We start from the raw sequence: 13,536 nt of genomic DNA on the forward strand, positions 1-13,536 counted from the left end.
TCTCGGAGTCCATCAGCACCTCATAGCAGTTCCAGTAGGTGAACTCCTTATAAAGCACGGGCACGGGAAAGGCTTTCTCAGCTATCCTCCTGCAGTCCTCGTCAGTTTGGCCACTGGTCTGCATGCGGAGGGCGTTGGTGTACAAGCCCGAAAATCGAGAGACCGTAGCCCTGATTCGGTCCCACCCCTTCCGGCACTCCTCCCCGCTGTGTGGCCTCCCCTCCGGGTAAAATGCCTTGTAGGCTGCTGATATTTTAGCCCACAAGTTGACGATCCTCTGATTGTTCGAATCGAGGGGATCATCGCAAACACTCACACACGCCTTGGAAAGCGCGACGTTCTCTGCATCCGTCCACTTCTACGTGCCGGGATGTCGTCATCAGCCGGCTGCGACGACTCGCCGACCACCCTCTTGCCCTTCCCCTTGCCCTTCTTCTTCTTTGGCGTGCCCCGACCCCGCCCTACTCCTCCCGTTTGAACGGGAATGTCCGCATCCCCGAGATCTATCCTCAACACCTCTGTGCGAAGAAGCAGTCAAAAAGTCAAAACTGGGGCGATAGACGTTGTCCCCCCCCGGCGTCCCCTGCATCCTCGACTGCCACCCCAGCATCATCTGCATCCCGGGTACCCACCCCGATATCATCTGCATCCCGGGTTGCATCCCCGGTACCCCCTGCCCGCCCGGCATCGCCGGCCCGCCCAGCATCCTCTGCCATCCCGGCATACTACCCCCGGATGCCATCCCGGGCATCATCTACTGCCAAGGGTACATGTTGTAGTACCCGGCCATCGGACCCCATCCATTTCCCACGGGTACCGTGGGAGTTTGAGACCCGCTCGTCACTGGAGTAGACTCGTTGTTGTGCTCCATTTCGCGTTGTTGCTCTTGTATAAAATTAAGATAGAGAGAAAACTCGTTAAAACAAGTGGTGCGAATGAAAATGACGTGCAAATTGCGTATATATAGTGTTTCAAAAATTAAATAAAAAAATCGGTTGGCCGATCACTCGCCGATCGGGAGCCTGCAATGGCAGCCAGCCGATCGGCCAGCGCCCGAAAATCGGCGTGCGCTCGCCGTTTTTCTCGCCGATTTGCCGCTCGCCGGCTGCAATGGTTCTGCGAGCGGACCGGCCAGCGCCGGGAATCGGCTAGCCGGTCCGCTCGCCGCCATTGTGGATGCTCTTATAGATTGAGAAATAAACACAATAATTATCTCATTCTTGCTATCTTCATCCCTACAACAAAATCGCCCAAACCCTAAATATCAAATTAGGGCTTGTTCGGATTTTGCATTCGCACGACTTCATGCACTCCCATGTCAGATAGCAGGAGGAGTTAGTGTTGCGAAATTCAAGTTAAAATTGGCATCATTTTTCTATCATCTCATGATACCCCAACATAATATTGATGAGTAAAGTAGGTAAGGCCATCCACAACGTTGTTCCTATATCGTTCCTTAAACTACTATTTGCGGGCCCCACTGTACTTTTTTACTCCATTCCTTAACTAAGGAACGAAACCTGCAACCCTCCGTTCCTTAGCCGTTCCTTAACCGTTCCTTAAATTACTATTCATTCAATTTCATTTCTTATTTTTATTTCCAACCCAATTCAATTAAAACAAACACACTTTATTAAAAAACACAGAACATTAAAAAAAATTATAACTTAAACTTAAAAAAAATAAAAAACACACAATTAAAATCCTAAAAAAATAAAAAACACACAATAAAAAACACACAATTAAACGTGGGAAAATAAAAAAACTACTCCGCTGGCTAATCATCCTCCGGAGGCGGTCGAGGTTGAGGGGGAGTCGGAAGGCCAAGTTGTGCTGCCATATGCACAATTCTGTTCCACCAGGCCGCGAATTGGGCGTACGAGAAGCGGGAAGTGTCCGCCATTGTGGCGGTCATGTACGCCACCATAAGTGTGTCTGAGCCTCCCCGCGAGCCCGATCCCGAGGCCAGCTGGCTTGATTCGCCTCGGCCCTTCCTCGCTCTAGCCGCCTTCGCCGCCTTCGTCCCTTGGGGCCGACGGCGCCCACGGCTGGATCCCCCGTATTCGCTGGCCGTACCCGCAAACACCTGCGGTTCACCCTCGCTGCCCTCCCCGGTGTCACCAGACGAGTAGTTGCCGCTCGCCGTGTGCTTCGTGCGCTTTGAGGTTGAGCCCGAGCTGGAGCGGACACCGCCGGCCCACTTTTCCTCGTCCTTGACGAGCTGCCAAATATCAACAAATTTGAACTGTAGACCGGTGTCCTGGTGGAAGGCGCGCAAAGCCGCCCTCAAAATGTCGGCGCCCGAAGCTCCGCTTTGGTAGTGCGCCGCTTCGGCCGAGTAGATGCCGCAGAATTTTTTGACATGTAAGTCGACTCGGCCAAAGTGAGCACGGAGCATTGTATATTTGCGCTTCCGGGCCCCTTTCGGCTTAATCTGGTGGTAGACATCACAGACCTTTTCCCAGAAGCACTTGGCGGCTTGTTGATTCCCGACTATGGGATCGTACGAGACGGTGAGCCAGGCGTTGTACACCGCCTTTGTTTCTTCGTTGCTGTACGGATGCCGACCCAGATCCTCCGGTTCTTCCTCCTGTTCCTCCTCCTCGGCCGCCTCAGACGCAGCCCTGGAGTTTCCACCGCCTCGGCCTCCTCCCTGGGTGGGTTCAACGGGGATATCCTCCCGAATCTGGGACAATCCCTGAGAAGGCCGCGAGGCGGAGGGTCGACCGTATGCATCCACATCGAAAGTGGGTGGTTGGTACCCACCCGGCGTCACCGACCCCTGGATGCCCGGCGTCGACGAACCGGAACCACCAAGTGTGTTGTACATGGTCTCCCAATCGCCGAACGCGTTGAGATCCCACCCACCGGAGCCGCTACCGCCGTAGTTGCCATCGCCGGACATTTTGTGAAGAGATTGAATATGAAAATTGGAGAGGAAATGAAGTTGATTTAGGAAGAATAGATGTGTAGTTGTGTCACACCTCCACCCCTCTGACGTATACTCTTATAATAAATAAATCTTTTATCATAAAAGCAATCAATACACGTGACTAATACATAGAACACACATATTATATAAATTTCTAACCAACACTTATCCGATACATATTTCAAAATATCCTGTAAAGTAGTGGAACCCTCTCGCCACTTTATATACTATACAATTATCTACATGCAAAAAGATGAGGAGGAGAAGGTTGTCAATATGCGTCAGCCGCCGAACCTGATAACGCGTGGAGTTCCTATGACCCACGTCAGTCAAAACTTTACTGCTATCTTATTCCTGAAAAATTTAGTGGTTTATATGAGCCACAACTCAGTATATATAAATTCTACCTTTAATCTCACATGATACAAACATCACACATATTCTTTTATCAATACATATAATCAGAAACAATATATAACATAATTTAAAAACAAACCATTTCATATTCATATGCATATGTCACTCTAATCAGTTTATTATTCTGTAACAGTCAAGCCTGGTATCTGCCCGGGGTTTCCAATATGATTGACCCGTAGGTCCCATTATGATTTGACCCGAAGGTCCCAATATGTTGACCCGAAGGTCCCAATATATCCACTGTAATTTCAGATCCAGGGCAAAACCGTCACAGATCCTTTTTAATCCAATGATTCACATCATAGGTATCATAAACATATCATCTGCACTAATAACATATCCATACCATATTCCATCAAATTATCCAATAAATCTGAACAAACATGTCCAGATTCAACAATCAAATATTTATATCATATTCGCCCATCAAAATCAAATAATTCATAATATATCAATTTCACACCATTTAATCACATAATTCACTCCAATTCAACATATAACAACCAACCACATAACACATGTAAAACTAAAAGTGTGATTTATACACACCTTATCACGATAGGTAATCTAGTCGGGAACTTGTTCCTGCTTCTCGCTCCACAACACGTGATGCTATATAATGAACACAAATTTAATTTATGATTAAGAGTCAAAATTAGCTATAAGCTAACTACTGTGTAATTAAATATATTCTCTACACATATGTATTCAATTATACCTCCCACTTATATATATATATAAATAATACCTTTGATTAAAAACTAAAGTGTTTTATGTGAATTTGAGATAGAAAAAGTTCTCGCCTATTTACCGAAAGCTATCTTCCCCTTCTCGTTCTCTTTTTTTTTTTCCTCCCAAAAGTTCCTTTCGGTTTTTTTTTCTGAATCCCCCTAACTAAACTCATCTCCTCCCCATGATTATTATTTTTATTGTTTTATATCCTCCATAAACCGACTTTCTTTATATTAATAAAAAAGTGTACATCTTATATTCTTTCCACCACTTAACTCAATTCCATTTATAAATATATATATACACGTGTGGCTCTATAGTGAGTCCTTATTCTTAATAATGCATGCATATCAATATAATAATATAACCTATTGTTACACTCTACACACTCCTACACGTACACGTATGTATTTATTACACTATTTTATATGTATATATATATATTTAAGTACATATTTATATAGTAGTACTATATAATTCCATGCACACATTTACGTTAGTACACATGCATACACATTTATATTAATCATTTAATACAAATAAAATAATCCATACTCATTATATATTATATACACTTACATAAAAATTCTCGAAAAAGGAAACTATCTATTCGACTATACTAATTGATCCTAACACTAAATATATCTTCTATGGCACACACTTAATATACTATAGTAAAAATGATAATTTAATATGCAATGACAATATAATATGATAATATGCAAAATAATGCATATTTCGGGTCAGGGATGTCACAACTCTTCCCCTCTTTAAGAATTTTGTCCGCAAAATTCATTTCTTTCTAATTCGTTGTGCGTAATAAAATTGCTAACCCGTAAACAGATGTGGATAGTTCTTTCTCATCTTTTCCTCTGTTTCCCAAGTAGCCTCTTCGACCCCGTGATTCCGCCAACTAACTTTAACCATCGGGATTTCTTTTCTTCGCAATTGTTTAACCTGTCGGTCTACAATATTAACTGGTTCCTCTATGTAACTCAGATTCTCAGAAATCTGTATATCGGGATCTCTCAGAACATGTGACGGATCAGACCGATAACGTCGAAGCATGCTGACGTGAAAAACATTATGAATCTGCTCTAACTCTGGCGGTAATGCTAACCTGTACGCTAACGGTCCAACTCTTTCGACAATATCATATGGCCCAATATAACGAGGACTCAGCTTACCTTTATGTCCAAATCGCATTACTCCTTTCCAAGGTGAGACTCGCAAGAAAACTTTATCTCCAACCTCATATTCCATCTCTTTCCGATGCTGATCATAATAACTCTTCTGTCTGTCTTGTGTCGCCTTCAATCTGCTTTTAATGATATCAATCTTAGAAACAGTTTCCTGAATAATTTCTGGTCCTTCTAGAATCTCCAAGCCTTCTTTGTCCCAATATACCGGACTTCTGCATTTTCTGCCATACAATGCTTCATACGGTGCCATTCCAATACTGCTGTGATATTGGTTGTTGTAAGCAAACTCCATCAGCGGAATATACTTATCCCATGAACCCTGAAAATCAATAACACAAGCACGAAGCATTTCTTCTAACGTCTGAATAGTTCTTTCTGACTGACCATCTGTCTGGGGATGAAAAGCAGTACTAAAATGTAGTCGGGTTCCCATGGCTGTCTGAAAACTTTCCCAAAATCGGGATGTGAATCGCGGATCTCTGTCTGATACAATGGATATCGGAATACCATGCAAGCGTACTACTTCCCTCACGTACATTTCAGCCAACTGGTCTAACGAACAACCCCATCGGATAGGCAAGAAATGTGCTGATTTAGTTAATCTGTCTACAATAATCCAACTAGCATCATTCCCTTTCTGTGTCCTCGGTAAACCCGTTACAAAATCCATCGTGATACGCTCCCATTTCCAAACAGGAATAGATAAAGGTTTCAATAAACCGGCAGGTGCTTGATGTTCTGCTTTTACCTGTTGACATGTCAAACACTTTGAAACAAACTCTGCCACTTCTTTCTTCATCTTTGGCCACCAATAATGTTGCCTCATAGTGTGGTACATCTTTGTTGTTCCTGGGTGCATTGCATAAGGAGCATTATGTGCCTCATCTAGAATCTCTCGCCGAAGACTATCAACATCTGGTACACACAGTCTAGTGCCAAACATCAATGTGTCATCTTGTAGAATGAACGGTGTGTCTTTACCTTTTCGTATCTCATTAATAAACTCTACAAACTTTTCATCTTTCATTTGAGCATCTTGAATTCGTTGTCTCAACACTGGTCGGATTTCAAGAGTCGCTATTAACCCTTCACTCGTATCAAGCTGTAATCTTACATTCAAACTTCGAAGAGCAATCAACTCTGATAATGGGGTCATCTGCATATGTGCTACCATACTGCTTGACTTCCGACTTAACGCGTCTGCAACAATGTTTGCCTTCCCCGGATGGTATTCAATGGTACAATCATAATCTTTAAGCAACTCCATCCACCGTCTTTGTCTCATATTCAACTCCTTCTGACTCATTAAATATTTTAAACTCTTGTGATCTGTCAATATTCGAAAAGTTTCTCCATATAAATGATGACGCCAAATCTTCAAAGCAAAAACAACAGCTGCCAATTCCAGATCATGAACAGGATATGAAACTTCATGCACTCTTAGCTGTCGTGACGCATAAGCAACAACCTTTCCATTTTGCATCAAAACACAACCAAGTCCCTGTCGAGAAGCATCACTGTACACAACGAATCCTCCTATACCTGTCGGAATAGTCAATATGGGTGCTGTAGTCAATCGATGCTTCAACTCATCAAAACTCTTCTGACATTCTTCACTCCATATGAAAGGGGCATTCTTCCGTAACAATTTTGTCATTGATCCCGCAATAATCGAGAATCCTTCCACAAAACGTCTATAGTATCCAGCCATACCCAGGAAGCTTCGAACCTCTGTGACTGTAGTTGGCACTTTCCAGTTGACAATTGCTTCAATTTTCTGTGGATCCACTTCTATTCCTCGACCTGACACCACGTGTCCCAAAAATACCACATGATCTAACCAAAATTCACATTTACTCAACTTTGCATAAAGCTGTTTATCTCGTAGAACTTGTAATACTGACTGTAAGTGATTAACATGATCCTCTGTACTTCGCGAGTAGACCAATATGTCATCGATAAAAACAATCACAAACTGATCCAGAAATGGTTGAAATACTTTATTCATCAGTGCCATAAAAGCTGCAGGTGCATTCGTCAATCCGAAAGGCATAACCAAAAACTCATAATGGCCGTATCGAGTTCGAAAGGCTGTTTTCGGAATATCATCTTTAGCAATCTTCAACTGATGGTACCCTGATCGGAGATCTATTTTTGAAAACACTTGTGCACCCTGAAGTTGATCAAACAAATCTTCTATTCTCGGCAATGGATATTTATTCTTCACCGTCGCTTGATTCAGTTTTCGATAGTCTATACAAAGTCGCAATGTACCGTCTTTCTTTTTCACAAACAACACTGGCGCTCCCCAAGGTGCAACACTGGGCCGTATAAATCCCTTATCCAACAACTCTTGTAACTGTTTCTTCAACTCTTGTAACTCCATCGGCGATATTCGATAAGGAGGAATTGAAATAGGTGCAGTACCTGGTAACAACTCAATAGTGAACTCTGTTTCTCGATCAGGTGGCAATCCAGGTAAATCTTCAGGAAAAACGTCAGGAAATTCTTTAACAACATAAATTTCTTTAACTTGATCATTAACCATAGCACAATCTACAACATGGGCAAGATATGCTTCACATCCACTTTGAATCAGTTGAAAAGCCGTTGTAGCAGATATAAGACAGAAGGGAACAATCTGTCGATTGCCGTAGAATATCACTCGATCTCGTCCTGGTGACTCTATTACCACTTCTTTAGCATAACAATCTACCTTAGCCCGGTGACGTGACAACCAATCCATACCCAAGATAACATCAAACTCATGTATGAACAAGGGAATCAAATCTGCCAATAGTTCTACTGAATTGATTCTCACCGCACAATCTCGATATACCGTATATACTGAAATAACTTCACCCAAGGGTGTGTGTACACCTAGTCTGTGATCTAGAGGTTCAGGTTCTTTATGCATATGTGATGTGATGACATGTGATATAAATGAATGAGTAGATCCTGGATCTATCAATGTATATATCTTAGCATCAACTAAATAAAGTGTACCAGTAATGACCTCTGGTGCTCTAGATGCCTCCTCCTGTGTCATAGCAAACACACGAGCATGTCCCCGGGGTATAGATCCATGTGCCTCTGACTGACCTCGCCCTCGACCCATAGGTGCACTCATAGTCTGTCCTCTTCCACGACCTCGATTAATACTTGCACTCGACGCTGAGGGTCGCACATTCTGTACTGTTGGTTCCGTCGCTGTTCTTCCACTTGATATCATGTTAGACCGAAGTGGGCATTCCCTATAATAGTGTCCTTGCTGTCCGCAGTGAAAACAACCTCCTGTAATTATTCGACATTCCCCTGTATGTGGTCGTCCACAATGCCCGCATAAAGGTCGTGCACGTGCTGTCATACCAGATCCTCGTCCCCACTCATAACTGAAAGGTGGTGCACGTCCGCCTCGTTGACCCAATGGACCTCCTCTACTGAAACTCGATGCTGAAGAAAAAGAACTAGGTTTTTTTGAAATGCTCGAGCTTGATTCACCCCTATACTCTGGTGGTCCCCTCTTTTGTTTTTGAATATACACATGTCTTTCTTTCACTAATCTCTCTGCTCGTATAGCCGCTGCACGTAGATCATTATAAGTACAAAGGTCTGAAGGTGTGATTTTGCTTCTTATCTCATATATCAATCCTTCTTCAAAACGTCTGCACTTATCTTGCTCTGTAGATAACAATGCCGATGCATAACGAGAAAGCTGAGTAAACTTTACTTCATAATCCGCAACTGACATAGATCCTTGTTTAAGGGACAAAAACTCTCTTTGCTTCTCATCACGATACACTGGTGGCATATACTTATCATTGAACTCTCTCAAGAAGTCATCCCAACTGAGTACTGGAGGATGTATCATAGCTCGTGGGACAGTCTCCCACCAATAATAAGCATCGCCCTGAAGAAGAGACACTGCGTAATCAAAACGTTCTTCTGCAATACAACCCATCTGATTAAACACACGCTCTGTCCTCTTCAACCATATCTCAGCCTCGGCAGGATCAGTAGTCCCAACAAAGTCAACGGCTCCCATCTTTCGTAGTTCTTTAAAATTTCTACCCTTTGGTCTCATTTCTAGCCCATGTACTTCTTGTTCAACCTGCCTATGTATTGGTTGGCTACCCCCAGATGATGCAACAGGTGTATGAGATGTTTCTGCAGTAAATGAATTATGCGGGGCGGCTGACCCTTCTCTCCTCGATGACATATGTTCAGGAATGTCCATGTTCCTGATAACACAAATGTAAATGCAACTTATAACCAATACGTATCATATGCAATGCATGGATGCAATGTCCCAGCGGGATCCTTATCCCTGCTCTGATACCACCTTAAGTGTCACACCTCCACCCCTCTGACGTATACTCTTATAATAAATAAATCTTTTATCATAAAAGCAATCAATACACGTGACTAATACATAGAACACACATATTATATAAATTTCTAACCAACACTTATCCGATACATATTTCAAAATATCCTGTAAAGTAGTGGAACCCTCTCGCCACTTTATATACTATACAATTATCTACATGCAAAAAGATGAGGAGGAGAAGGTTGTCAATATGCGTCAGCCGCCGAACCTGATAACGCGTGGAGTTCCTATGACCCACGTCAGTCAAAACTTTACTGCTATCTTATTCCTGAAAAATTTAGTGGTTTATATGAGCCACAACTCAGTATATATAAATTCTACCTTTAATCTCACATGATACAAACATCACGCATATTCTTTTATCAATACATATAATCAGAAACAATATATAACATAATTTAAAAACAAACCATTTCATATTCATATGCATATGTCACTCTAATCAGTTTATTATTCTGTAACAGTCAAGCCTGGTATCTGCCCGGGGTTTCCAATATGATTGACCCGTAGGTCCCATTATGATTTGACCCGAAGGTCCCAATATGTTGACCCGAAGGTCCCAATATGTTGACCCGAAGGTCCCAATATATCCACTGTAATTTCAGATCCAGGGCAAAACCGTCACAGATCCTTTTTAATCCAATGATTCACATCATAGGTATCATAAACATATCATCTGCACTAATAACATATCCATACCATATTCCATCAAATTATCCAATAAATCTGAACAAACATGTCCAGATTCAACAATCAAATATTTATATCATATTCGCCCATCAAAATCAAATAATTCATAATATATCAATTTCACACCATTTAATCACATAATTCACTCCAATTCAACATATAACAACCAACCACATAACACATGTAAAACTAAAAGTGTGATTTATACACACCTTATCACGATAGGTAATCTAGTCGGGAACTTGTTCCTGCTTCTCGCTCCACAACACGTGATGCTATATAATGAACACAAATTTAATTTATGATTAAGAGTCAAAATTAGCTATAAGCTAACTACTGTGTAATTAAATATATTCTCTACACATATGTATTCAATTATACCTCCCACTTATATATATATATAAATAATACCTTTGATTAAAAACTAAAGTGTTTTATGTGAATTTGAGATAGAAAAAGTTCTCGCCTATTTACCGAAAGCTATCTTCCCCTTCTCGTTCTCTTTTTTTTTTCCTCCCAAAAGTTCCTTTCGGTTTTTTTTTCTGAATCCCCCTAACTAAACTCATCTCCTCCCCATGATTATTATTTTTATTGTTTTATATCCTCCATAAACCGACTTTCTTTATATTAATAAAAAAGTGTACATCTTATATTCTTTCCACCACTTAACTCAATTCCATTTATAAATATATATATACACGTGTGGCTCTATAGTGAGTCCTTATTCTTAATAATGCATGCATATCAATATAATAATATAACCTATTGTTACACTCTACACACTCCTACACGTACACGTATGTATTTATTACACTATTTTATATGTATATATATATATTTAAGTACATATTTATATAGTAGTACTATATAATTCCATGCACACATTTACGTTAGTACACATGCATACACATTTATATTAATCATTTAATACAAATAAAATAATCCATACTCATTATATATTATATACACTTACATAAAAATTCTCGAAAAAGGAAACTATCTATTCGACTATACTAATTGATCCTAACACTAAATATATCTTCTATGGCACACACTTAATATACTATAGTAAAAATGATAATTTAATATGCAATGACAATATAATATGATAATATGCAAAATAATGCATATTTCGGGTCAGGGATGTCACAAGTTGTATGTGAAATGAGAATGAATTAGGAGTATTTATAGAATAAGAAAAAAAATAAAATAAAAAACGGTAAAAAAAGGTAATAATACCGTTGATTTTTTTTATATAAAATTGAATTTTTTTTAAAAAAAATAATTATTGCGTCAGCACGTGACGTCGCCCACTCGCGGGCCGGCGAGTGGGCGTCACGCACGATGCGGGGGAGAGCCTGTGAGTCGTGCCGTCGGCACCGGGCACGGCATGGGAACGGAACCTCGACGAAACCATGCTCCGCAACGTGTTCCGCTGCAAAGTCGTTCCGGCGGAACGGCACGCGGAACGCCGGCGGCCCGCGTTGCGGGTGCTCTAAGCGTGTGGAGGAAGAACCAACAATTTATTCTTTCCCGGTCGAATAAGATTTGATTTCCTTTATATAGCTCAAGCTTAGCTAGTATTTTGAATTTTTATTTTTTTATAAGTATTTTTTATGTAGGTTCACATTTTCGGCTCTAAATTTCTAATTGATTTCCTTACAAAAAAATAAAACTAAAATCCGAATACTTACTCCTCAACGTGGTGACCGGACATGTTATTTACCAATTTGGAGGTAACATATAGTCCAAACACAACTGGACTGGTAATGTGTAGAATTTCAAAGAATCGAATTTGGATTAAACAAAAAAGGAAAAGGCCTAAACTCAAATGGGCTCTCGAATCGCAAAATTAAAAAGAAAAAAGAGTTTGGGGAGAACAAAAGCATAAACCAAATTGGGCTCTTAACACACGAAATTCAAATGAACAGATATTTGGTTGAACAAAAATGCCAAACATTTCAAATGAACATATATTTGGTTGAACAAAAATGCCAAACATAGCAAAACGTAAGGAGAAATTTTGGAATTTGGGTCTCAATACGCTGACCTTTCGAAATGAGGGATTAATTACGTTGACCTTTCGAAATATGGGTCCGAGGCATGCGAATTTTTCAGAATAAGGGTTTTTCACCTTTTTATATTTATTCTCTTCATTTTTCTTATTATTTCTCTTCCAATAATTATAAATTGTCTAAACTATCATTTAACCTAATTTCTCAAAAATTTCATTCTACTCCCTCCAAAAAATCTGCCCTCCATTCTAAAATTCAATCTTCTCTCTCAAATTCTCACATTTACGCGCCTCCGCCTCCGCCTCCACCCTCCACTTCGCCGCCGCCTCTTCACCGTCTCTGCCTCCACCCTTCGCCATCTCCGCTTCCACTCTTCGCCGCTCATTAATGAGGTTAACTAAATTAAATTATTACAAAAAGCAATTGCTCATTAGAATTAAAGAAGTAATGCAATTTTTGTTAGAGTAGACGAACTGTAATGAGGTTAACTAAATTAGTATTGTGAAAGTATTCTGGAAGTATGCTTCTGTGGAAGTATTTTGTTGATAATCTATGATTTTGTGGAAAATTAGTATTTTAGTTGTTGCTTTTGTGGAAGTAGTTGTGGATGATAATCTACATATATTTTTTTATGGATTAACTAAACGAGATTAAAGTGGGAGAAACAATCATAAGCAAAAATACGAAAATGAGGTTAAATATAATTACAGTATCAAATTTAATAATCACTAAATTCCTAATCGTGAAGCATTTTTCATAACTTCAAAAGCGAAAATAATTTGTTGTGTGAGAATATGAGAGAGCATATTGATATTTAGGACATTTGGAGGGAGTAGAATGAAATTTTTGAGAAATTGGGTTAAAGGATAGTTTAGACTTTAGACAATTTATAATTATTGGAAGGGAAATAATAAAAAAAATGAAGAGAATAAATATAAAAAGGTGAAAAACCCTTATTCCGAAAAATTCGCATGTCTCGGACCCATTTTTCGAAAGGTCAGCGTAATTAATCCCTCATTTCGAAAGGTCGGCGTATTGAGACCCAAATTCCGAAATTTCTAAAAAGTAAAAACCAAGAAACAGAGAGAGCAATGGCAAACTGATTAGCCGTTTCAAACAATGGAAAGTTTATACAAATAAAAGTATACAACCCATGAC

At 40.2% G+C, this 13,536-nt stretch overlaps 1 protein-coding gene across 1 annotated transcript in view; it reads right to left on the bottom strand.

The window, feature by feature from the left end:
• LOC121779763 (putative late blight resistance protein homolog R1A-3) overlaps window positions 1-13,536 on the bottom strand; it is a 29,742-nt gene that overhangs the window by 11,695 nt on the left and 4,511 nt on the right. The window lies entirely within an intron of this gene.

Source organism: Salvia splendens, chromosome 2, assembly GCF_004379255.2.
Source record: "Salvia splendens isolate huo1 chromosome 2, SspV2, whole genome shotgun sequence".
In the NCBI taxonomy this organism is placed as follows: domain Eukaryota; kingdom Viridiplantae; phylum Streptophyta; class Magnoliopsida; order Lamiales; family Lamiaceae; genus Salvia; species Salvia splendens.